General features: G+C 47.4%; 2 protein-coding genes across 3 annotated transcripts in view; one reads left to right on the top strand and one right to left on the bottom strand.

The window, feature by feature from the left end:
* Positions 1-20,397, bottom strand: part of LOC147108486 (cytochrome c oxidase subunit 4 isoform 2, mitochondrial-like) — a 103,677-nt gene extending 83,280 nt beyond the window's left edge. Inside the window, exon 1 of one of the 2 annotated variants that reach the window (XM_086005137.1) lies at positions 20,197-20,397. The gene's annotated coding sequence lies outside the window, so the exon portion shown is untranslated. The remainder of the gene's footprint in view (positions 1-20,196) is intronic. The other variant, XM_086005138.1, reaches the window with a different exon arrangement.
* Positions 1-26,354, top strand: part of LOC147108485 (dysbindin) — a 327,345-nt gene that overhangs the window by 286,573 nt on the left and 14,418 nt on the right. The gene's annotated exons all lie outside the window — the stretch shown is intronic.

Here is a 26,354-nt window from a genome sequence, read left to right as displayed (position 1 = left end):
GTGTGTTTTTCCCATTTAGTGTAGCTTTGGTGATTTAGCGGGCCCCATACTTCACTACCGTACAGTGCAATGGGCAGGATTATGCTGTCAAAAATTTTGAGCCAGATTTTGATTGGGATTTGGATGTTGTAGAATTTTCTTTTTATTGCATATAGGGCTCTTCGGGCTTTTTCTTTTAGTGCATTCACTGCTATGCTGAAGCTCCCTGATGCTGTAATAGTTAGACCAAGGTAGGTGTAGCTCATAGTGTGTCCTATAGTGGTATCACTGAGGGTAAACTGGTATTTGTTTTCCTGACATCTGGGTCTTTTCTGAAAAATCATGATGTTGGTTTTCTTTAGATTTACTGTTAGAGCCCAATTTTGGCAGTATTTGTCGAGTAGGTCTAGTTGTTGCTGTAATCCCTGTTCTGTGGGAGACAGCAGAACCAGGTCGTCCGCATAGAACAGGGACTTCACTTCTCCATCCAGGAGACGGAGACCTGGTGACTCGCTTTGCTCCAGCATGTCTGCTAATTCATTTATGTATATGTTGAACAGGGTCGGGCTCAAATTGCAGCCCTGCCGGACGCCTCTTCTCTGGGTGAAGAAATCGGTGCGTTTGTCTCCAATTTTGACCCCGCATTTGTTTTTCAGATACATTGATTTAATAAGGTCATAGACTTTGCCCCCTATTCCACACTGAAGAAGTTTATAATAGAGCCCTTCGTGCCATATAGAGTCAAAGGCTTTCTTGAAGTCGATGAAACAGGCGAATATTTTCCCATTTTTTGTTTGGTGTTTATGTTTTTCAATGAGGGTGTGAAGGGTATAGATATGGTCGGCGGTGCGGTGTTTTGGAAGAAAGCCTATTTGGTTTTTTCTGAGGATATTATGTTTGTTAAGAAAATCAAGTAATCTACTATTTAGAATACTGCAGAATAACTTCCCTAGACAACTGTTGACACAGATGCCGCGGTAGTTATTTGGGTCTGATTTGTTTCCACTTTTATATATGGGGGAGATTAGTCCTTGGCACCAGATATCGGGAAAACAGCCTGAGCGTAATATGATGTTGAATAGTTTGAGTATCGCACCCTGCATCTCCATATTACTGAACTTTAGCATTTCATTTTTGATGTTGTCTGGGCCACAGGCTTTCTTTAGGTGGAGAGATTTTGTTTTTGTGGCCAGTTCTTTCCATGTGATTGGGGAGTCTAGAGGGTTTTGGTTGTCTTTAATTGTTGCTTCTAATGTGTGGAGTTTTTCTGTGACCTGATGTTGACTTGGGTTTGTTTTGTTTTTTGGGATGTCTTTGTAGAGGTTTTCAAAATGTGTTCTCCAGATGTCGCCATCTTGGATTGGTAATGCTTGCAATTGTGTTGTACTCAGGTTATTCCACATTTCCCAGAATTGTTTTGGATTGGTGGAGTTTTCAATTTCTTCGAGTATTTTGTGGGTATAGTTTTGTGTTTTGTTCCTAATGGTGTGTTTATATCTTTTGAGGGTTTCATTGTATCTAGTACGTAGGTCCGGATTGTTTGGTTGCCGATGCTTTTGGTTTGATATTTTTCTCAGGTCTTTTCTGGCATTTTTGCAATCGTGGTCAAACCATTTCATATTTTTATTTTGTCTTTTTTGATGCTTCCTCTTCTGTTTCACGAGGTCGGCTTTTACAGCTGCCTCATGGAAGATCATGTTTATATCCTCTATGGCCGTGTTTACACCATCTCTGGTGATCTCATATAGATTTTCTTTAAATTTTGAAATTTTACTTGTGAGATCAGGTGAATTTAGTGCTGTGATGAATTTATCTCCACTGTCTGGGGCCCATCTGTATGTCTGGTTTATTTTATGTAGCTTACTGTGTTCCTTTTTTGTGTCTGTAGTTTGGGCAGAAAGTTTAAGGTACACATTTATTTGGTTATGGTCTGAGAGGGGGGATTGCTGCCTGACAGTGAATGCGTTGATATCGCAGGGGTCCAGGTCAGTGATTGTATAGTCCACCACACTAGACCCAAGAGTTGAGGAGTATGTGAGTCTCCCTAGGGAGTCCCCTCTGAACCTACCATTAACTATGTACAGGCCTAAGGCTCGGCAGAGTTGCACTACCTCCCTACCGCTTTTATTTATTTCACGATCAAGGTTGTTCCGATTTGCGATGGCTGGTGTGACATCTAAAGGGGTCTGGCCAAACACATGGTTGTTTCCCTGTGGGTCTATGAAGTCAGGTTCACAACCGGTCCTTGCATTTTAGGTCCCCACATATTATCACCTTTCCTTGGGCCTGGAAATGGCTGATTTCCATGTGGAGAGTATCAAATAACTCCTCTTCGAAATATGGCGAATCTATTGGAGGTATGTAGATCTCTCTCTCTCTGCTCATTCCCTCTCTCTCTCCTCATTCCCTCTCTCTCTCTGCTCATTCCCTCTCTCTCTCTGCTCATTCCCTCTCTCTCATTCCCTCTCTCTCTGCTCATTCCCTCTCTCTCTCTCTGCTCATTCCCTCTCTCTCTCTCTCTGCTCATTCCCTCTCTCTCTGCTCATTGCCCCTCTCTCTCTCTGCTCATTCCCTCTCTCTCTCTCTCCTCATTCCCTCTCTCTCTCTCCTCATTCCCTCTCTCTCCCTCTCTCTCCTCATTCTCTCTCTCTCCTCATTCTCATTCCCTCTCTCTCTCTGCTCATTCCCTCTCTGTCTCTGCTCATTCTCTCTCTCTCTTTCTGCTCGTTCCCTCCCTCTCTCTCTGCTCATTCCCTCTCTCTCTGCTCATTCCCTCTCTCTCTCTGCTCATTCCCTCTCTCTCTGCTCATTCCCTCTCTCTCTCTCTGCTCATTCCTCTCTCTGCTCATTCCCTCTCTCTCTCTCTCTGCTCATTCCCTCTCTCTCTGCTCATTCTCTCACTCTCTCTCCTCATTCCCTCTCTCTCTGCTCATTCCCTCTCTCTCTCTCCCTGCTCATTCCCTCTCTCTCTGCTCATTCCCTCTCTCTCTGCTCGTTCCCTCTCTCTCTCTCTGCTCGTTCCCTCTCTCTCTCTCTCTGCTCGTTCCCTCTCTCTCTGCTCGTTCCCTCTCTCTCTCTCTCTCTCTCTCTGCTCGTTCCCTCGCTCGCTCTCTCTGCTCATTCCCTCTCTCTCTGCTCGTTCCCTCTCTCTCTCTGCTCGTTCCCTCTCTCTCTCTGCTCGTTCCCTCTCTCTCTCCGCTAGTTCCCTCTCTCTGCTCATTCCCTCTCTCTCTCTCACTCTGCTCATTCCCTCTCTCTCTCTGCTCATTCCCTCTCTCTGCTCATTCCCTCTCTCTCTCTGCTCATTCCCTCTCTCTCTGCTCATTCCCTCTCTCTCTCTGCTCATTCCCTCTCTCTCTCTGCTCATTCCATCTCTCTCTCTGCTCATTCCATCTCTCTCTCTGCTCATTCCCTCTCTCTCTCTCTCTGCTCATTCCCTCTCTCTCTCCCTGCTCATTCCCTCTCTCTCTCTGCTCATTCCCTCTCTCTCTGCTCGTTCCCTCTCTCTCTCTCTGCTCATTCCCTCTCTCTCTCTCTCTCTCTCTGCTCGTTCCCTCTCTCTCTCTCTCTGCTCGTTCCCTCTCTCTCTCTCTCTCTGCTCGGTCCCTCTCTCTCTCTCTCTCTCTCTCTGCTCATTCCCTCTCTCTCTCTCCTCGTTCCCTCTCTCTCTCTCTCTGCTAGTTCCCTCTCTCTCTCTGCTCGTTCCCTCTCTCTCTCTCTCTCTCTGCTCGGTCCCTCTCTCTCTCTCTGCTCATTCCCTCTCTCTCTCTCCTCGTTCCCTCTCTCTATCTGCTCGTTCCCTCTCTCTCTCTGCTCGTTCCCTCTCTCTCTGCTCGTTCCCTCTCTCTCTGCTCATTCCCTCTCTCTCTCTCTGCTCATTCCCTCTCTCTCTCTCTCTGCTCATTCCCTCTCTCTCCTCATTCCCTCTCTCTCCTCATTCCCTCTCTCTCTCTCTGCTCATTCCCTCTCGCTCTGCTCGTTCCCTCTGTCTCTGCTCGTTCCCTCTCTGTCTCTGCTCGTTCCCTCTCTCTCTCTGCTCATTCCCTCTCTCTCTCTCTGCTCATTCCCTCTCTCTCTCTCCGCTCATTCCCTCTCTCTCTCTCTCTGCTCATTCCCTCTCTCTCTCTCCTCGTTCCCTCTCTCTATCTGCTCGTTCCCTCTCTCTCTCTGCTCGTTCCCTCTCTCTCTGCTCGTTCCCTCTCTCTCTGCTCATTCCCTCTCTCTCTCTCTGCTCATTCCCTCTCTCTCTCTCTCTGCTCATTCCCTCTCTCTCCTCATTCCCTCTCTCTCCTCATTCCCTCTCTCTCTCTCTGCTCATTCCCTCTCGCTCTGCTCGTTCCCTCTGTCTCTGCTCGTTCCCTCTCTGTCTCTGCTCGTTCCCTCTCTCTCTCTGCTCATTCCCTCTCTCTCTCTCTGCTCATTCCCTCTCTCTCTCTCCGCTCATTCCCTCTCTCTCTCTCTCTGCTCATTCCCTCTCTCTCCTCATTCCCTCTCTCTCCTCATTCCCTCTCTCTCTCTCTGCTCATTCCCTCTCGCTCTGCTCGTTCCCTCTGTCTCTGCTCGTTCCCTCTCTGTCTCTGCTCGTTCCCTCTCTCTCTCTGCTCATTCCCTCTCTCTCTCTGCTCATTCCCTCTCTCTCTCTCCGCTCATTCCCTCTCTCCGCTCATTCCCTCTCTCTCTCTGCTCATTCCCTCTCTCTCTCTGCTCATTCCCTCTCTCTGCTCATTCCCTCTCTCTGCTCATTCCCTCTCTCTCTCTCTCATTCCCTCTCTCTCCTCAGTCCCTCTCTCTCTCTGCTCGTTCCCTCTCTCTCTCTGCTCGTTCTCTCTCTCTCTCTCTCTCATTCCCTCTCTCTCTCTCTCTCATTCCCTCTATCTCTCTCTCCTCAGTCCCTCTCTCTCTCTCTGCACATTCTCTCTCTCTCTCTCTGCTCATTCCCTCTCTCTCTCCTCATTCCCTCTCTCTGCTCATTCCCTCTCTCTCTCTCTCTGCTCATTCCCTCTCTCTCTCTGCTCGTTCCCTCTCTCTCTGCTCGTTCCCTCTCTCTCTGCTCGTTCTCTCTCTCTGCTCGTTCCCTCTCTCTGCTCGTTCCCTCTCTCTGCTCGTTCCCTCTCTCTCTGCTCGTTCAATCTCTCTCTCTCTGCTCGTTCCCTCTCTCTCTCTGCTCGTTCCCTCTCTCTCTCTGCTCGTTCCCTCTCTCTCTCTCTGCTCGTTCCCTCCCTCTCTCTCTCTCTGCTCGTTCCCTCTCTCTCTGCTCGTTCCCTCTCTCTCTCTCTGCTCGTTCCCTCTCTCTCTCTGCTCGTTCCCTCTCTCTCTGCTCGTTCCCTCTCTCTCTCTCTGCTCGTTCCCTCTCTCTCTCTCTGCTCGTTCCCTCTCTCTCTCTGCTCATTCCCTCTCTGTCTCTCTGCTCATTCCCTCTCTCGCTCTCTGCTCATTCCCTCTCTCTCTCTGCTCATTCCCTCTCTCGCTCTCTGCTCATTCCCTCTCTTTCTCTCTGCTCATTCCCTCTCTCTCTCTCTGCTCATTCCCCCTCTCTCTCTCTCTGCTCATTCTCTCTCTCTGCTCATTCTCTCTCTCTGCTCATTCCCTCTCCCTCTCTCTGTTCCCTCTCTCTCTCTCTGTTCCCTCTCTCTCTCTCTCTCTGCTCATTCCCTCTCTCTCTCTCTGCTCATTCCCTCTCTCTCACTGCTCGGTCCCTCTCTCTCTCTGCTCATTCCCTCTCTCTCTCTGCTCATTCTCTCTCTCTCTCTCTGCTCATTCCCTCTCTCAATTCAATTTTTCAATTCAAATCGCTTTATTGGTAAGGTAAGGTACATCTTATGTTGCCATAGCATCAAAATACATTCATGGTTGAACACATAAACGCAGATCTATTCATACAGTGTATAAACAGCTATATCCCTGAGTGTATAAATATACATTCGTATAATTTGTAAATGCTCTATTCTTAGGTTTATACTGTTTGTCCCTCTGTTTATGGCAAGCTGTAACATAGTGTGCCGCTAGTGTTACACATTTTCTCTCTTCCCCTAGTAGGTATGGGAGTTTTTGGTCATCATTCAAATTTCTGAATTCAGGGCATATTTGTGAGAATTTTTGGTAGAAATTCTCCCTGATGCCCTGATATTTTCCACAAGCTGTGAGGAAGTGCATCTCTGTCTCCACCACTCCCTGACTGCAGTGAGAGCATATCCTGTCCTCTCTTGGCAGCCGGGTCTGCCTGTATCTGCCTTTTTCGATCGCCAGGTTATGTTCACTAAGTCTGTACCTTGTCAAGGTTTTTCTCAGTTTGCTATCCTTTACCATGATCAGGTATTCAGCCATGTTGTATTGTCTGTTTAGGGCCAAGTAGCAATTGAGTTTGCTTTGGGTTTTTGTTGTTTCTGCCCAATATGACAGGTATTTTTCCTTTTGCTCAGTGACAATTGTGTTGGGTCGAATTCTCTGTGCTACAATGTCACTGTCCTGGGGCTGGTTATTGTTAGTGGTTGCTTCACTGAGTCCCAGGACTAGTTGACTGAGGGTGTTCTTCTTTATGGTCCTCTCTTGGCATTTCAAGGCTTCGTAATGATAGCAGTGGGGATTGCTCATTTTTAGGTGTTTCCAAAATTTGGTGGCTCTTTTTTGGATAGTAATTATTAGTGGATATTGGCCTAGTTCTGCCCTGCATGCATTGTTTACGGTTTTCCTTTGAGTCCGGAGGATACTTTTACAGAATTCTGCATGTAGGATGTCAATTGGGTGTTTGTCCCATTTTGCAAATTCTTGTTGTGTTAGCGGTCCCCACACCTCACTGCCATAGAGTGCAATTGGTTCAATTACTCATTTGAGAATTTTGAGCCAAATGCTAATCGGGATTTCTATTTGGATTGATCTCTTAATGGCATAGAAAGCCCTTCTAGCTTTCTCTTTTAGTTCATTCACAGCCATTTTGAAATTTCCCGTAGAGCTGATTTTTATGCCCAAGTATGTGTAGTTAGTGGTTTGTTCGATTTCAGTTGTTCCTAGGGTATATTGTCAGGGCCCAGGTCTGACAGAATGACTCCAGCTCATTCCCTCTCTCTCTCTGCTCATTCCCTCTCTCTCTCTGCTCGTTCCCTCTCTCTCTCTCTGCTCGTTCCCTCTCTCTCTCTCTCTCTGCTCATTCCCTCTCTCTCTCTGCTCATTCCCTCTCTCTCTCTGCTCATTCCCTCTCTCTCTCTGCTCATTCCCTCTCTCTGTCTCTCTCTGCTCATTCCCTCTCTCTCTCTGCTCAATCCCTCTCTCTCTCTCTGCTCGTTCCCTCTCTCTCTCTCTGCTCCTTCCCTCTCTCTCTCTGCTCGTTCCCTCTCTCTCTCTCTCTGCTCGTTCCCTCTCTCTCTCTCTGCTCGTTCCCTCTCTCTCTCTGCTCGTTCCCTCTCTCTCTCTCTGCTCGTTCCCTCTCTCTCTCTGCTCGTTCCCTCTCTCTCTCTCTCTGCTCATTCCCTCTCTCTCTCTGCTCGTTCCCTCTCTCTCTCTGCTCGTTCCCTCTCTCTCTCTGCTCGTTCCCTCTCTCTCTCTGCTCGTTCCCTCTCTCTCTCTGCTCGTTCCCTCTCTCTCTCTCTGCTCGTTCCCTCTCTCTCTCTCTGCTCGTTCCCTCTCTCTCTCTGCTCATTCCCTCTCTCTCTCTCTGCTCATTCCCTCTCTCGCTCTCTGCTCATTCCCTCTCTCGCTCTCTGCTCATTCCCTCTCTTTCTCTCTGCTCATTCCCTCTCTCTCTGCTCATTCCCCCCCTCTCTCTCTCTGCTCATTCTCTCTCTCTGCTCATTCTCTCTCTCTGCTCATTCCCTCTCTCTCTCTCTGCTCATTCCCTCTCTCTCTCTCTCTGTTCCCTCTCTCTCTCTCTGCTCATTCCCTCTCTGCTCATTCCCTCTCTCTCACTGCTCGGTCCCTCTCTCTCTCTGCTCATTCCCTCTCTCTCTCTGCTCATTCTCTCTCTCTCTCTGCTCATTCCCTCTCTCAATTCAATTTTTCAATTCAAATCGCTTTATTGGTAAGGTACATCTTATGTTGCCATAGCATCAAAATACATTCATGGTTGAACACATAAATGCAGATCTATTCATACAGTGTATAAACAGATATATCCCTGAGTGTATAAATATACATTCGTATAATTTGTAAATGCTCTTTTCTTAGGTTTATACTGTTTGTCCCTCTGTTTATGGCAAGCTGTAACATAGTGTGCCGCTAGTGTTACACATTTTCTCTCTTCCCCTAGTAGGTATGGGAGTTTTTGGTCATCATTCAAATTTCTGAATTCAGGGCATATTTGTGAGAATTTTTGGTAGAAATTCTCCCTGATGCCCTGATATTTTCCACAAGCTGTGAGGAAGTGCATCTCTGTCTCCACCACTCCCTGACTGCAGTGAGAGCATATCCTGTCCTCTCTTGGCAGCCGGGTCTGCCTGTATCTGCCTTTTTCGATCGCCAGGTTATGTTCACTAAGTCTGTACCTTGTCAAGGTTTTTCTCAGTTTGCTATCCTTTACCATGATCAGGTATTCAGCCATGTTGTATTGTCTGTTTAGGGCCAAGTAGCAATTGAGTTTGCTTTGGGTTTTTGTTGTTTCTGCCCAATATGACAGGTATTTTTCCTTTTGCTCAGTGACAATTGTGTTGGGTCGAATTCTCTGTGCTACAATGTCACTGTCCTGGGGCTGGTTATTGTTAGTGGTTGCTTCACTGAGTCCCAGGACTAGTTGACTGAGGGTGTTCTTCTTTATGGTCCTCTCTTGGCATTTCAAGGCTTCGTAATGATAGCAGTGGGGATTGCTCATTTTTAGGTGTTTCCAAAATTTGGTGGCTCTTTTTTGGATAGTAATTATTAGTGGATATTGGCCTAGTTCTGCCCTGCATGCATTGTTTACGGTTTTCCTTTGAGTCCGGAGGATACTTTTACAGAATTCTGCATGTAGGATGTCAATTGGGTGTTTGTCCCATTTTGCAAATTCTTGTTGTGTTAGCGGTCCCCACACCTCACTGCCATAGAGTGCAATTGGTTCAATTACTCATTTGAGAATTTTGAGCCAAATGCTAATCGGGATTTCTATTTGGATTGATCTCTTAATGGCATAGAAAGCCCTTCTAGCTTTCTCTTTTAGTTCATTCACAGCCATTTTGAAATTTCCCGTAGAGCTGATTTTTATGCCCAAGTATGTGTAGTTAGTGGTTTGTTCGATTTCAGTTGTTCCAAGGGTATATTGTCAGGGCCCAGGTCTGACAGAATGACTCCAGCTCATTCCCTCTCTCTCTCTGCTCATTCCCTCTCTCTCTCTCTGCTCGTTCCCTCTCTCTCTCTCTCTCTGCTCATTCCCTCTCTCTCTCTGCTCATTCCCTCTCTCTCTCTGCTCATTCCCTCTCTCTCTCTCTCTCTGCTCATTCCCTCTCTCTCTCTGCTCGTTCCCTCTCTCTCTCTCTGCTCGTTCCCTCTCTCTCTCGGCTCGTTCCCTCTCAATTTCAATTCAGTTCAATTCAAATGCTTTATTGGCATGAAAGTTTACAGAGAACCATATTGCCAAAGCTTACACAACAAAAAAGTACAGTTTTCCAACATTCTGTAGGTGTCAAACAATTTTGACCCTTGTTGGGTACATACAATATTACTTTTAAACAATATTAATTTAAACAGTTTTTGTACATCATTGGGTACATTCAGTATTAATTTTTTTTTTAAACAGTCCTCAGGTTGTGACATGTTGTTACATATTTGGCACCAAGGTATGGTCTGTCTCCCTCACCCAGGACTAATCTTAATTTTGACAGGTCATCCAAATCCTTGAAATCTGGGGTTGTTTGGCTGAGCTTGTTAAATAATATGTTTCTTGATGTGTTGAATTTTTCGCATTTTAGGAGGAAATGCATTTCTGTTTCAACCTCGCCGGTCAGACATTGATCGCATATTCTATTCTCTCTAGGCTGCCAGGATTTCTTGTATCTCCCTTTTTCAATTGCCAGTTGGTGGTCGCTTAGTCTGTACCTGGTGAGGGTCTGTCTCTGTTTTGTGTCTCTGATGGTCGAGAGATAGTCTGCCAGTTTATATTCTCTTTTTAGGGCCCGGTAACATTCTAATCTGCTTTGGCTTTTGGTTATTTTGTTCCAATGTTCCAGGTAGGTTTCTTTGCATTGTTTAATGATTTGGTTCACTGTGTTGGTCTGGGACTGGTCAGGGTCCGGCTGAGTAGGAGTACTTGGTTTCAGTAGCAGCTGACTCAGGGGACTCTTTTCTGGGTTTAGCTCTTGGGTCTGGAAGGCTTTAAAATGAAGGGTGTCTGGGGAGCTAGTTTTGAGGTGATTTAGGAATTTTAGTGCTCGTTTTTGGATGTTTATCAGTGGGTATCTGCCTAGTTCGGCTCTGCATGCATTTGTTGGTGTTTTCCTTTGGGTGCGAAGGATGCTTCGGCAAAATTCTGCATGTAGGGCTTCTATTGTGTGTTTTTCCCATTTAGTGTAGCTATGGTGATTTAGCGGGCCCCATACTTCACTACCGTACAGTGCAATGGGCAGGATTATGCTGTCAAATATTTTGAGCCAGGTTTTGATTGGGATTTGGATGTTGTAGAATTTTCTTTTTATTGCATATAGGGCTCTTCGGGCTTTTTCTTTTAGTGCATTCACTGCTATGCTGAAGCTCCCTGATGCTGTAATGGTTATACCAAGGTAAGTGTAGCTCATAGTGTGTCCTATGATGGTATCACTGAGAGTAAACTGGTATTTGTTTTCCTGACACCTGGGCCTTTTTTGAAAAATCATGATGTTGGTTTTCTTTAGATGTACTGTTAGAGCCCAGTTTTGGCAGTATTTGTCGAGTAGGTCTAGTTGTTGCTGTAATCCCTGTTCTGTGGGAGACAGCAGAACCAGGTCGTCCGCATAGAACAGGGATTTCACTTCTCCATCCAGGAGACAGAGACCCGGTGACTCGCTTTGCTCCAGCATGTCTGCTAATTCATTTATGTATATGTTGAACAGGGTCGGGCTCAAATTGCAGCCCTGCCGGACGCCTCTTCTCTGGGTGAAGAAACCGGTGCGTTTGTCTCCAATTTTGACCCCGCATTTATTTTTCAGATACATCGATTTAATAAGGTCATAGACTTTGCCCCCTATTCCGCACTGAAGAAGTTTATAATAGAGCCCTTCGTGCCAGATAGAGTCAAAGGCTTTCTTGAAGTCAATGAAACAAGCGAATATTTTCCCATTTTTTGTTTGGTGTATATGTTTTTCAATGAGAGTGTGAAGGGTATAGATATGGTCGGTAGTGCGGTGTTTTGGGAGAAAGCCTATTTGATTTTTTCTCAGGATATTATGTTTGTTAAGAAAATCCAGTAATCTACTATTTAGAATACTGCAGAATAATTTCCCTAGACAACTGTTGACACAGATGCCGCGGTAGTTATTTGGGTCTGATTTGTTTCCACTTTTATATATGGGAGAGATGAGACCTTGGCACCAGATATCGGGAAAACAGCCTGAACGTAATATGATGTTGAATAACTTGAGTACCGCACCCAGCATCTCCATATTGCTGAACTTGAGCATTTCATTTTTGATGTTGTCTGGACTCTCTCTCTCTGCTCGTTCCCTCTCTCTCTCTCTCTCTCTGCTCATTCCCTCTCTCTCTGCTCATTCCCTCTCTCTCTCATTCCCTCTCTCTCTCTCATTCCCTCTCTCTCTCTCTGCTCGTTCCCTCTCTCTCTCTGCTCGTTCCCTCTCTCTCTCTCTGCTCATTCCCTCTCTCTCTGCTCATTCCCTCTCTCTCTCTCTGCTCATTCCCTCTCTCTCTCCTCATTCCCTCTCTCTCTCTGCTCATTCCCTCTCTCTCTCTGCTCATTCCCTCTCTCTCTCTCTGCTCATTCCCTCTCTGCTCATTCCCTCTCTCTCTCTCTCTGCTCATTCCCTCTCTCTCTGCTCATTGCCCCTCTCTCTCTCTGCCCATTCCCTCTCTCTCTCTCCTCATTCCCTCTCTCTCTCTCATTCCCTCTCTCTCTCCTCATTCCCTCTCTCTCCCTCTCTCTCCTCATTCTCTCTCTCTCCTCATTCTCATTCCCTCTCTCTCTCTGCTCATTCCCTCTCTGTCTCTGCTCATTCTCTCTCTCTCTTTCTGCTCGTTCCCTCCCTCTCTCTCTGCTCATTCCCTCTCTCTCTCTGCTCATTCCCTCTCTCTCTCTGCTCATTCCCTCTCTCTCTCTCTGCTCATTCCTCTCTCTGCTCATTCCCTCTCTCTCTCTCTCTGCTCATTCCCTCTCTCTCTGCTCATTCTCTCTCTCTCTCTCCTCATTCCCTCTCTCTCTGCTCATTCCCTCTCTCTCTCCCTGCTCATTCCCTCTCTCTCTGCTCATTCCCTCTCTCTCTCTCCCTGCTCATTCCCTCTCTCTCTGCTCATTCCCTCTCTCTCTGCTCGTTCCCTCTCTCTCTCTCTGCTCGTTCCCTCTCTCTCTCTCTCTGCTCGTTCCCTCTCTCTCTCTCTCTGCTCGTTCCCTCTCTCTCTCTCTCTCTCTCTGCTCGTTCCCTCGCTCGCTCTCTCTGCTCATTCCCTCTCTCTCTGCTCGTTCCCTCTCTCTCTCTGCTCATTCCCTCTCTCTCTCTCTCATTCCCTCTCTCTCCTCAGTCCCTCTCTCTCTCTGCTCGTTCTCTCTCTGCTCATTCCCTCTCTCTCTCTGCTCGTTCCCTCTCTCTCTCTCTGCTCGTTCCCTCTCTCTCTCTCTGCTCGTTCCCTCTCTCTCTCTCTGCTCGTTCCCTCTCTCTCTCTGCTCGTTCCCTCTCTCTCTCTCTCTGCTCGTTCCCTCTCTCGCTCTCTGCTCGTTCCCTCTCTCTGCTCATTCCCTCTCTCTCTGCTCATTCTCTCTCTCTCTCTCTCTCTCTGCTCATTCCCTCTCTCTCTCTCTGCTCATTCCCTCTCTCTCTCTGCTTTTTCTCTCTCTCTCTCTCTGCTCATTCCCTCTCTCTCTCTCTGCTCGTTCCCTCTCTCTCTTTCTGCTCGTTCCCTCTCTCTCTTTCTGCTCGTTCCCTCTCTCTCTCTGTTCCCTCTCTGCTCATTCCCTCTCTCTCACTGCTCGGTGCCTCTCTCTCGATGCTCATTCCCTCTCTCTCTCTGCTCATTCCCTCTCTCTCTCTGCTCATTCTCTCTCTCTCTCTGCTCATTCTCTCTCTCTCTGCTCATTCTCTCTCTCTCTGCTCATTCCCTCTCTCTCTCTCTGCTCATTCCCTCTCTCAATTCAATTTTTCAATTCAAATCGCTTTATTGGCAAGATAAGGTACATCTTATGTTGCCAAAGCATCAAAATACATTCATGGTTGAACACATAAACGCAGATCTATTCATACAGTGTATAAACAGCTATATCCCTGAGTGTATAAATATACATTCGTATAATTTGTAAATGCTCTTTTCTTAGGTTTATACTGTTTGTCCCTCTGTTTATGGCAAGCTGTAACATTGTGTGCCGCTAGTGTTACACATTTTCTCTCTTCCCCTAGTAGGTATGGGAGTTTTTGGTCATCATTCAAATTTCTGATTCAAATTTCTGAATTCAGGGCATATTTGTGAGAATTTTTGGTAGAAATTCTCCCTGATGCCCTGATATTTTCCACAAGCTGTGAGGAAGTGCATCTCTGTCTCCACCACTCCCTGACTGCAGTGAGAGCATATCCTGTCCTCTCTTGGTAGCCGGGTCTGCCTGTGTCTACCTTTTTCAATCGCCAGGCTATGTTCGCTAAGTCTGTACCTTGTCAAGGTTTTTCTCAGTTTGTTTTCCTTTACCATGATCAGGTATTCAGCCATGTTGTATTGTCTGTTTAGGGCCAAGTAGCAATTGAGTTTGCTTTGGGTTTTTGTTGTTTCTGCCCAATATGACAGGTATTTTTCCTTTTGCTTAGTGACAATTGTGTTGGGTCGAATTCTCTGTGCTACAATGTCACTGCCCAGGGGCTGGTTATTGTTAGTGGTTGCTTCACTGAGTCCCAGGACTAGTTGACTGAGGGTGTTCTTCTTTATGGTCCTCTCTTGGCATTTCAAGGCTTCGTAATGATAGCAGTGGGGATTGCTCATTTTTAGGTGTTTCCAAAATTTGGTGGCTCTTTTTTGGATAGTAATTATTAGTGGATATTGGCCTAGTTCTGCCCTGCATGCATTGTTTACGGTTTTCCTTTGAGTCCGGAGGATACTTTTACAGAATTCTGCATGTAGGATGTCAATTGGGTGTTTGTCCCATTTTGCAAATTCTGGTTGTGTTAGCGGTCCCCACACCTCACTGCCATAGAGTGCAATTGGTTCAATTACTCATTTGAGAATTTTGAGCCAAATGCTAATTGGGATTTCTATTTGGATTGATCTCTTAATGGCATAGAAAGCCCTTCTAGCTTTCTCTTTTAGTTCATTCACAGCCATTTTGAAATTTCCCGTAGAGCTGATTTTTATGCCCAAGTATGTGTAGTTAGTGGTTTGTTCGATTTCAGTTGTTCCTAGGGTATATTGTCAGGGCCCAGGTCTGACAGAACGACTCCAGCTCATTCCCTCTCTCTCTCTGCTCGTTCCCTCTCTCTCTCTCTGCTCGTTCCCTCTCTCTCTGCTCGTTCCCTCTCTCTCTGCACATTCCCTCTCTCTCTGCTCAATCCCTCTCTCTCTCTCTGCTCGTTCCATCTCTCCCTCTCTGCTCGTACCCTCTCTCTCTCTGCTCGTTCCATCTCTCCCTCTGCTCGTTCCCTCTCTCTGCTCGTTGCCTCTCTCTCTCTGCTCGTTCTCTCTCTCTCTGCTCATTCCCTCTCTCTCATTCCCTCTCTCTCTGCTCATTCCCTCTCTCTCTCATTCCCTCTCTCTCTCTCTGCTCGTTCCCTCTCTCTCTCTGCTCGTTCCCTCTCTCTCTCTGCTCGTTCCCTCTCTCTCTCTGCTCGTTCCCTCTCTCTCTGCTCGTTCCCTCTCTCTCTGCTCATTCCCTCTCTCTCTGCTCATTCCCTCTCTCTCTGCACATTCCCTCTCTCTCTCCTCATTCCCTCTCTCTCTCTGCTCATTCCCTCTCTCTCTCTCTGCTCATTCCCTCTCTCTCTGCTCATTCCCTCTCTCTCTGCTCATTCCCTCTCTCTCTCTGCTCATTCCCTCTCTCTCTCTCTCTCTGCTGATTCCCTCTCTCTGCTCATTGCCCCTCTCTCTCTGCTCATTCCCTCTCCTCATTCCCTCTCTCTCTCCTCATTCCCTCTCTCTCTCCTCATTCCCTCTCTCTCTCTCCTCATTCCCTCTCTCTCTCTCCTCATTCCCTCTCTCTCTCTCCTCATTCCCTCTCTCCCTCTCTCTCTCCTCATTCTCTCTCTCTGCTCATTCCCTCTCTCTCTCTCATTCCCTCTCTCTCTCTCATTCCCTCTCTCTCTCTGCTCGTTCCCTCTCTCTCTCTCTGCTCGTTCCCTCTCTCTCTCTGCTCGTTCCCTCTCTCTCTCTGCTCGTTCCCTCTCTCTCTCTCTGCTCATTCCCTCTCTCTGCTCATTCCCTCTCTCTCTCTGCACATTCCCTCTCTCTCCTCATTCCCTCTCTCTCTGCTCATTCCCTCTCTCTCTCTGCTCATTCCCTCTCTCTCTCTGCTCATTCCCCCTCTCTCTCTGCTCATTCCCTCTCTCTCTCTCTCTCTCTGCTCATTCCCTCTCTCTCTCTCCTCATTCCCTCTCTCTCTGCTCATTGCCCCTCTCTCTCTGCTCATTCCCTCTCTCTCTCCTCATTCCCTCTCTCTCTCTCCTCATTCCCTCTCTCTCCTCATTCCCTCTCTCTCTCCTCATTCCCTCTCTCTCTCCTCATTCCCTCTCTCTCCCCCCTCTCTCTCTCTCCTCATTCTCTCTTTCTGCTCATTCCCTCTCTCTCTGCTCATTCCCTCTCTCTCTCTCTCCTCATTCCCTCTCTCTCTCTTCCCTCATTCCCTCTCTCTCTCCTCATTCCCTCTCTCTCCCTCTCTCTCTCCTCATTCTCTCTCTCTCTCTGCTCATTCTCTCTCTCTGCTCATTCCCTCTCTCTCTCTGCTCATTCCCTCTCTCTGTCTCTGCTCATTCTCTCTCTCTCTTTCTGCTCGTTCCCTCCCTCTCTCTCTGCTCATTCCCTCTCTCTCTCTGCTCATTCCCTCTCCCTCTCTCTCTGCTCATTCCCTCTCTGCTCATTCCCTCTCTCTCTCTCTGCTCATTCCCTCTCTCTCTCTCTGCTCATTCCCTCTCTCTCTCTGCTCATTCCCTCTCTCTCTCTGCTCATTCCCTCTCTCTCTCTGCTCATTCCCTCTCTCTCTCTGCTCATTCCCTCTCTCTCTCTGCTCATTCCCTCTCTCTCTCTGCTCATTCCCTCCCTCTCTCTGCTCATTCCCTCTCTCTCTCTGCTCATTCCCTCTCTCTCTCTGCTCATTCCCTCTCTCTCTCTCTGCTCATTCCCTCTCTCTCTCCCTGCTCATTCCCTCTCTCTCTCCCTGCTCATTCCCTCTCTCTCTCTCTCTCTGCTCATTCCCTCTCTCTGCTCGTTCCCTCTCTCTCTCTGCTCGTTCCCTCTCTCTCTCTCTCTGCTCGTTCCCTCTCTCTCTCTCTCTGCTCGTTCCCTCTCTCTCTCTGCTCGTTTCTTCTCTCGCTCTCTCTGCTCATTCCCTCTCTCTCTGCTCGTTCCCTCTCTCTCTGCTCGTTCCCTCTCTCTCTCTGCTCGTTCCCTCTCTCTGCTCGTTCCCTCTCTCTCTCTGCTCGTTCCCTCTCTCTCTGCTCATTCCCTCTCTCTCTCTCTGCTCATTCCCTCTCTTTCTCTCTGCTCATTCCCTCTCTCTGCTCATTCCCTCTCTCTCTCTCTCTGCTCATTCCCTCTCTCTCTCTCTCTGCTCATTCCCTCTCTTTCTCTCTGCTCATTCCCTCTGCTCATTCCCTCTCTCTCTCTCTCTCTGCTCATTCCCTCTCTCTCTCTCTGCTCATTGCCCCTCTCTCTCTCTCTGCTCATTCCCTCTCTCTCCTCATTCCCTCTCTCTCTCTCTCTGCTGATTCCCTCTCTCTCATTCCCTCTCTCTCTGCTCATTCCCTCTCTCTCTCTCTGCTCATTCCCTCTCTCTCTGCTCATTCCCTCTCTCTCTCTCTGCTCATTCTCTCTCTCTCTCTGCTCATTCCCTCTCTCTCCTCATTCCCTCTCTCATTGCCTCTCTCTCTGCTCATTCCCTCTCTCTCTCTCTGCTCATTCCCTCTCTCTCTCTGCTCATTCCCTCTCTCTCTCTCTGCTCATTCTCTCTCTCTCTCTCTGCTCATTCCCTCTCTCTCTCTGCTCATTCCCTCTCTCTCTCTCTGCTCATTCCCTCTCTCTCTCTCTGCTCATTCCCTCTCTCTCTCTCTGCTCATTCTCTCTCTCTGCTCATTCCCTCTCTCTCTGCTCATTCCCTCTCTCTCATTCCCTCTCTCTCTGCTTTCTCTCTCTCTCTCTGCTCATTCCCTCTCTCTCTCTGCTCATTCCCTCTCTCTCTCTCTCTGCTCATTCCCTCTCTCTCTCTGCTCATTCCCTCTCTCTCTCTGCTCATTCCCTCTCTCTCTCTGCTCATTCCCTCTCTCTCTCTCTCTGCTCATTCCCTCTCTCTCTGCTTATTCCCTCTCTCTCTCTCTGCTCATTCTCTCTCTCTCTGCTCATTCCCTCTCTCTCTCTGCTCATTCCCTCTCTCTCTGCTCATTCCCTCTCTCTCTGCTCATTCCCTCTCTCTCTCATTCCCTCTCTCTCTCATTCCCTCTCTCTCTCATTCCCTCTCTCTCTCATTCCCTCTCTCTGCTCATTCCCTCTCTCTCTCTGCTCATTCCCTCTCTCTCTCTGCTCATTCCCTCTCTCTCTCTCTCTGCTCATTCCCTCTCTCTCTGCTCATTCCCTCTCTTTCTCATTCCCTCTCTCTCTCTGCTCATTCCCTCTCTCTTTCTCATTCCCTCTCTCTCATTCCCTCTCTCTTTCTCATTCCCTCTCTCTCTCATTCCCTCTCTCTCATTCCCTCTCTCTCTCATTCCCTCTCTCTCTCATTCCCTCTCTCTCTCATTCCCTCTCTCTCTCTGCTGATTCTCTCTCTCTGCTGATTCTCTCTCTCTGCTCATTCCCTCTCTCTCATTCCCTCTCTCTCATTCCCTCTCTCTCTCATTCCCTCTCTCTCTGCTCATTCCCTCTCTCTCTCTGCTCATTCCCTCTCTCTCTCTCTCTGCTCATTCTCTCTCTCTCTGCTCATTCCCTCTCTCTCTGCTCATTCCCTCTCTCTCTCTGCTCATTCCCTCTCTCTCTCATTCCCTCTCTCTCTCATTCCCTCTCTCTCTCTGCTCATTCCCTCTCTCTCTCTGCTCATTCCCTCTCTCTCTCTGCTCATTCTCCCTCTCTCTCTCTCTCTCTGCTCATTCCCTCTCTCTCTCTCTCTCTCTCTGCTCATTCTCCCTCTCTCTCTCTCTGCTCATTCTCCCTCTCTCTCTCTCTCTGCTCATTCCCTCTCTCTCTCTCATTGTGCTATAATTGATTATGACTTGTGCTCCAGAACTTGCTGCTCCTCTAGCCAAGCTGTTCCAGTACAGCTGCAACAATGGCATCTATCCGACAACGTGGAAAACTGCCCAGGTATGTGCTGTCCACAAAAAGCATGACAAATCCAACCCGGTGAATTACCGCCCGATCAGTCTACGTGTCATCGACAGTGCTATCAAGCGGCACTTACTCACCAAAAACCTGCTCACTGATACTCGGCTCCCGTCCTCATTACAACCTTGGTCCAAACATGGACAAAGGAGCTGAATTCCAGAGTTGAGGTGAGAGTGACTGCCCTTGACATCAAGGCAGCATTTGACCGAGTGTGACATCAAGGAGTCCTAGAAAAACTGAAGTCAATGGGAATCGGGCGGGGGGGGGGGGGGGGGGGAAACGCTCCACTGGCTGGAGTCATACCTAGCAAAAAGGAAGATGGTTGTTGTGGTTGAAGGTCAATCATCACAGCCCCAGGACATCGCTGCAGGAGTTCCTCAGGGCAGTGTCCTAGGCCCAACCATCTTCAGCTGCTTCATCAATGAACTTCCCTCCAACATAAGGTCAGAAATGGGGATGTTCGCTGATGATGCACAGTGTTCAGTGCCATTCGCAACTCCACAGATAATGAAGCAGTCCATGCCCACATGCAACAAGACCTGGACGACGTTCAGGCTTGGGCTGATAAGTGGCAGGCAACATTCGCACCACAGAAGTGCCAGGCAATGACTATCTCCAACAAGCGAGAGTCTAACCACCTTCTCTTGACATTCAATGGCATTACCATTGCCAAATCCCCCACCATCAACATCCTGGGGATCACCATTAACCAGAAACTTAACTGGACCAGCTACATAAATACTGTGGTTACAAGAGCAGGTCAGAGGCTGGGTATTCTGCGGTGAGTGTCTCACCTCCTGACTCCCCAAAGCCTTTCAACCATCTACAAGGCACAGGTAAGGAATGTGATGGAATACTCTCCACTTGCCTGGATGAGTGCAGCTCCAACAACACTCAAGAAGCTCGACACCATCCAGGACAAAGCAGCCCGCTTGATTGACACCAAATCCACCACCTTAACCATTCACTCCCTCCACCACCAGCATACCGTGGCTGCAGTGTGTACCATCTACAAGATGCAGCAACTCGCCAAGGCTTCTTCGGCAGCACCTCCCAAACCCGCGACCTCTTCCACCGAGAAGGACTAGGGCAGCAGGCGCATGGGAACACCACCACCTCCAAGTTCCCCTCCAAGTCACACACCATCCTGACTTAGAAATACATCGCTGATCCTTCATCGTCGCTGGGTCAAAATCCTGGAACTTCCTACCTAACAGCATTCTGGGAGTACCATCACCACACGGACTGCAGCGGTTCAAGAAGGCGGCTCATCACCACCTTCTCGAGGGCAATTAGGATGCGCAATAAATGCTGGCCCTGCCAGCGATGCCCACATCCCATAAACGAATAAAAAATATCCCCCCCCCCTCCCCGCTCATTCCGTGGGTCTTGGCTGCAGTTGCTGGAATTGGGCCACTCGGAGTCTTATTTTTAAATGGGAAACATTAGTGTAGATAGTGAAAGCAGACCGTGTCCGACCTGACCTCCAGAGACAGAGAATTGGAGGGAGGTGGATCGGACCCCGGCAGCAATAATCGGGACCCGGGAAGCCGGACCCTGGCTGAGCTCTGGCAGTGCACCCGTTCCATGAGCCCCCAGGGGAGCGCCTGCTCTCCCCCTTACCGTGCTTTGCTGGCTGATCCTGCCGCTGGCTGTCCGGGTCACAAACAGCTCCAGCCGGGGCTGGTGCCAAGAGTCAACACAGCATCATGGGAGCGGCCGCAATAAAACTTTCCAAAACTTCCCCCAAACTTTTCTCCAATGCCCCGCCTCCGCGGCTCGGGATTGCCGGATATTTTTCTAGCAGTGGGAAAGTTAGTGGTCGAGGTTCCCGGTGTCCGGACCCCCAGTTACCTCCCCCGTGCTGTTCCACAGTTCTGGCCTCTCGCCAACTTGGCCCCGGACCATCGGCAAAGCCCAGCCCGGCCCCAAACAGGGAGCTGAATGAGCAGCTTCCTGAATCATTGAGCGAGCAGAACCTCTAACTCAGGGGCAACCCTGCAGGTTGGGCAGTAACCCGCACTTATCGTCTCATCACTTAACATTTCAAATGTTTGTGTTGTACAAAATACTGGAAATCTGAAACAGAATACACTGAACAAGTCAGGCAGCTTCTGTGGAGGGAACAAGCAAGTCCTGGCTTGGAGTGTATAAACTCAGGAGACGACCCCCCCCCGCGGCAACTGTTTATTTCCAGCTGGATCTAGAAAGAAAAATCATTTAAAGAAAGACTTACAATTATATAGCACCTTTTAGGAGGTCCCAAAGTGGTTTACAGCCAATGAAGTGTAGCCACTGTTGTAATGTAGGAAACACAGCAGTCAATTTGCACACAGCAAGCTCCCAGAAATAGCAATGTAATCCTGATAATCTGTTTTTGTGATGTTGGTTGAGGGATAAATATTGGCCAGAATACCAGGATGAACTCTGCTGCTCTTCCTCGAGTAGTGCCATGGGATCTTTTACGTCCACCTGAGAGGGCAGACAGGGCCTCGGTTTAACGTTTTATCTGAAAGAAGGTGCCTCCAACAGTGCAGCACTCCCACAGTACTACACTGGAGTGTCAGCCTGGATTATGGGCTCAAATCTCTGGAGTGGGACTTGAACCCACGACCTTCTGACTCAGAGGCGAGAGTGCGACCACTGAGCCACGGCTGACAACTAACCATGCAAGGAATCCACTGAAGGGTTGGCAGAACTTTTGGATTATTGGCTTAGGAAGGGAAGAGACACTTTTGGATATCCCGGAGTAGGTTTACCCAGTTGCACTGCAAATTTTGTTTAGATTAATGCCAGTTAACTGATTCAGTTGTGGAATAATTGTATGTGACTCCTGGTGATACATAATATTAATCCTCAACCCCTCCATCTGGTCAGACTGCTTGTCTAACATCCAGTACTGGATGAGCCACAATTTCCTCCAATTAAATTAGATAAGACCAAAGCCATTGTCTATGGCCCCCCCCACCACAAACTCCGTTCCCTAGCCATCAATTCCATTCCCCTCCCGGGCCACCATCTCAGGCTGAGCCAAACTGTTCACAACCTCGGCATCCTATTTGACCCTGAGCTGAGCCTTTGACTTCATTTACTCACCATCACAAAGACCACCTACTTTTGTCTCTGTAATATCACCCATCTCCACTCCTGTTTATCTGCTGCTGAAACCCTCATTTTACCTCCAGACTGGACAATTCCAATGTTCACCTAGCTGTTCTCCCATCTTCCACTCTCCATAAACTTCAGCTCATCCAAACTCTGCTGCCTGTATCCTAACTCACATTGAGTCCTGATCATCCATAACCCCAGCGCTCACTGACCAACATTTTCTCCCAGTCCAGCAATGCATCAGCTTTAAAATTCTCATCCTCATGCTCAAATCCCTCCATGGCCTTGCCCTTTCCATCTCTGTAAACTCCTCCAGCCCTATAACCCTCCGAGAACTCTGTGTTCCTTCAACTCTGGACTCCTGTGTATCCCCCACTCTTTTGCCCCACCATTGGCAGCCATGCCATCTGCTGTCTAGGCCCTAAGCTCTGGAATATTCTCCTTAAACCTGTGTCTCTCCACCTCCTCCTTTAAGAGCCTTCTTAAAACTTAAGTGTTTGACCAAGCTTTTAGTCACTCTTCCTAATACCTCCTTCTTTGGCTTGGTGTCAATTGTTGTCTGATAATGCTCCTGTAAAGCGCCATGGGACATTTTCCTACATTAAAGGTGCTATATAAATGCAAGTTGTTGTGTGGTTCATGTTGCCATTCCCATACCTCTAACACCAGGAATTTACCTCAGGGTATGGATGGTCAACGCAAACATGGGGTTGGGGAAACTCTACCAATGGAGCAGAATCCACCCCATGTGAACAAGCTCTCCCTGTGTGTTGTAGTGCTCAGATCCTCTAATGTACATTGACTTCATATTTAGTAATCTTTATCTTTATCCACTCTTGCCCGATTGTATACCACTGAGCTGCCACCCCTGATGGGTCTGTCCTGCCGGTGGGACAGGACATACCCATGGGTGGTGTTGGAGGAGATGGGGACATTGGCTGAAAGGTATGATTCTGTGAGTATAACTGTCAGGCTGTTCCTTGATTAGTCTGTGGGACAGCTCTCCCAATTTTGGCACAAGTCCCCAGATGTTAGTGAGGAGGGCATTGCAGGGTCGACTGGACTGGGTGTGCCTTTGTCATGTCCAAATCCGATGTCTAGGTAGATGCCGGGTAGTCCATCCTGTTTTATTCTTGTTATACTTTGTCGTAGTGGTTTTGTGCAACTGAGTGGCCCGCTAGGCCATTTCACATACAGGCCAGACTGGATACAGATGACAGATTTCCTGATGGGTTTTAACGACAATCCGGTAGTTATATGGTCACCATTACTGATACTAGCTTTTGATTCCAGATTTATTTCATTAACGGAATTTAAATTCCCCAGCTGCCGTGGTGGGATTTGAACTCATCTGCGGATCATTAGTCCAGGCCTTTGTGTGCTACCATTCCTATATTCTTGCAATCAGTGCACCTTAATGCAAATTTATAATTGTTATCGCATTTTGACCAATGTAAGTGATTGCTCATTTTAATCGTGAATGTTTGACGTGCTTCAGCCTAGTTCTACGCTTATGTAACTTATACTTATCTCCCCTGGTCCTCCCTGACCTTTCCATCTCAAATAGCCTATCCTCAAATAGCCTACCCTCAAATAGCCTACCCTCAAATAGCCAATCCTCAAATAGCCTACCCTCAAATAGCCTATCCTCAAATAGCTGACCCTCAAATAGCCTATCCTCAAATAGCCTACCCTCAAATCGCCTACCCTCAAATCACCTACCCTCAAATAGCCTTTCCTCAAATAGCCTACCCTCAAATCGCCTACCCTCAAATAGCCTTTCCTCAAATAGCCTATCCTCAAATAGCCTACCCTCAAATAGCCTATCCTCAAATAGCTTATCCTCAAATAGCCTGTCCTGCGCAAATAGAGGTAAATGAATATGATTTGATTGGGATTACGGAAACATAGCTCCAGGGTGGCCAAGGCTGGGAATTCAACATCCAGGGGGATTCAATATTCAGGAAAGATAGGCAAAAAGGAAAAGGAGGTGGGGTAGCATTGCTGGTTAAACAGGGGATTAACACAATTGTAAGGAAGGATATTAGCTCTGATGATGTGGAATCTATATGGGTAGAACTGAGAAATACCAAGGGGCAGAAAACGTTAGTGGGAGGTTGGGGATGGCATTAAAAGGGAAATTAGAGAAGTGTGCAATAAGGGCACAGCAGTTATCATGGGTGACTTTAATCTACATATGGATTGGGCTAACCAAATTAGTAACAATACTGTGGAGGAGGAATTCCTGGAGTATATACGGGATGGTTTCCTGGACCAATATGTTGAGGAACCAACTAGAGATCAGGCCATCTTAGACTGGGTATTATGTAATGAGAAAGGATTAATTAGCAATCATGTTGTGCGAAGCCCCTTGGGTCGGAGCGATCATAATATGATAGAATTATTCTTCATTAAGATGGAGAGTGAAGTAGTTGACTCAGAGACTAGGGTCCTGAATTTAAATAAAGGAAACTACAATGGTATGAGGCGCGAGTTGGGTAGGATTGATTGGGGAATGGCACTCAAAGGGTTGACGGTGGATAGGCAATGGCAAACATTCAAAGACCGCATGGATGAACTACAGAATTTGTTTATCCCAGTTTGGCATAAAGATAAAACAAAAAAGGTGACTCAACCGTGGCTAACAAGGGAAATTAGGGATAGCATAAGATCCAAGGAGAGGACATATAAATTGGCCAGAAAAAGCAGTAAACCTGAGGATTGGGAGCAGTTTAGGATTCAACATAGGAGGACAAAGGGATTAATTAAGAAGGGGAAAATAGAGTATGAGAGTAAGCTTTTAGGGAACATAAAAACTGATTGTAAAAGCTTTTATAGATATGTGAAGAGAAAAAGATTGGTGAAGTCAAGCGTAGATCCCTTGCAGTCAGAATCAGGTGAATTTATAATGGGGAAGAAGGAAATGGCAGACCAATTAAATACATATTTTGGTTCAGTCTTCACAAAGGAGGATGCAAATAACCTCCCATAGATGTCGGGGAACATAGGGTCTGATGAAAGGGAGGAACTGAAAGAAATCAGTATTTGTAGGGAAATGGTGTTAGGGAAATTGACGGGATTGAAGGCCGATAAATCCCCAGGGCCTGATAATCTACATCCTAGGGTACTTAAGGAAGTGGCCCTAGAATGCATTGCTGATCATCTTCCAACTTTCGATAGAATCTGGAACAGTACCCATGGATTGGAGGGTAGCTAATGTTACCCCACTATTCAAAAAAGGTGGTAGAGAGAAAACGGGGAATTACAGACCAGTAAGCCTGACATCAGTAGTGGGGAAAATGCTGGAGTCCATTATAAGAGATGTAATAGCAGAGCACTTGGAAAACAGTGACAGGATCGGACAAAGTCAACATGGATTTACAAAAGGTAAATCGTGCTTGACTAATCTACGGGAATTTTTTGAGGATGTAACTGGTAAAATAGATAAGGGAGAACCAGTGGATGTGGTGTATTTGGACTTTCAAAAGGCTTTCGATAAGGTCCCGCATAAGAGATTAGCGTGTAAATTAAGGCACATGGGATTGGGGGCAAGGTATTGACTTGGATAGATAACTGATTGGCAGACAGAAAGCAAAGAGTTGGAATAAACGGGTCTTTTTCCGAGTGGCAGGCAGTGACTAGTGGGGTACCGCAGGGATCGGTCCTTGGACCCCAGCTATTCAAAATATATATTAATGATCTAGACGACACAAAGTTGGGTGGGCGTGTGTGCTGTGAGGAGGATGCTGAGAAACTCCAGTATGATTTGGACAGGTTGGGTGATTGGGCAGAAGCATGGCAGATGCAATATAATGTACATTGCTCAATTGTTACAATGGAGAAGGAGCTGGCACAAAGGAATAAGCCCAAATTCCTTTTTCTATGCCTACAGCCAGGAATAATATTATCTGAGTCTTTTGTAAGTACCCAAGTTTAATAGGGAAGGGGAAAGAAAGAGAGGAGGACTTGCAAGATATCCTCCTGAGGAAAAATCCAAACAGGCCCAGAAATTCGGGTCTCCACGGGTGAGTACGCACGGGGTACTCACCCGTAGGCCCGATGGAAGTGCTGGTTTCCTGCATGCGCGGGAAACCAGCACTTCCGTCCCTCTGAACGAAGGGGTTCAGAGGTCGAACGCGTGCGTGGGGGAGGCTGCGCGTGCGCATTGAACTTCGGTCTTTTTTACAGGTTTTCCCGGGGGGGTAAGCCTGCAGAATTTAGAAATGTAAAAAGCAGGCATAAGGCCTGCTTTTTACAAGGTAAGTGGTGAATTAATTAAAATTAAAACACTTTTTCCACAGGTTTATTATTTTTAAATACTTTAAAGCAAGGTAAGTTTATTTTTAGCCCCGTTAGAAAATAAAATTACTTTTTTCAAAAATTTAAATTATTGTAATTTAGTTTATTTAAAAAATGTGATGTTTTTTTAAAATGTATTTGAAGATTTAGTGCTATTTTAGGGCCATAGTATTTATAAGTCTTGACAGCACTTCCTGTCAGACTTATGAATGGCGCATTCCCTGCTCCGATTGGCTCCCCATGGCCCACGTGATCCCAGGGGCTGCAACGAACTAACCCTAGGATACGCGACCAAAAGCTTGGTCACAGAGGTAGATTTTAAGGAGCGTCTTAGCGGAGGAGAGGCTGAGGGAGGGATTTCAGAAATGTACATA

The sequence above is a fragment of the Somniosus microcephalus genome, chromosome 13, assembly GCF_052327205.1.
Source record: "Somniosus microcephalus isolate GS21.2 chromosome 13, FLI_Smic_1.0, whole genome shotgun sequence".
Taxonomy (NCBI): domain Eukaryota; kingdom Metazoa; phylum Chordata; class Chondrichthyes; order Squaliformes; family Somniosidae; genus Somniosus; species Somniosus microcephalus.
Note: the sequence above shows the minus strand (reverse complement) of the source record. Positions and strands in the feature narration are given on the sequence as shown.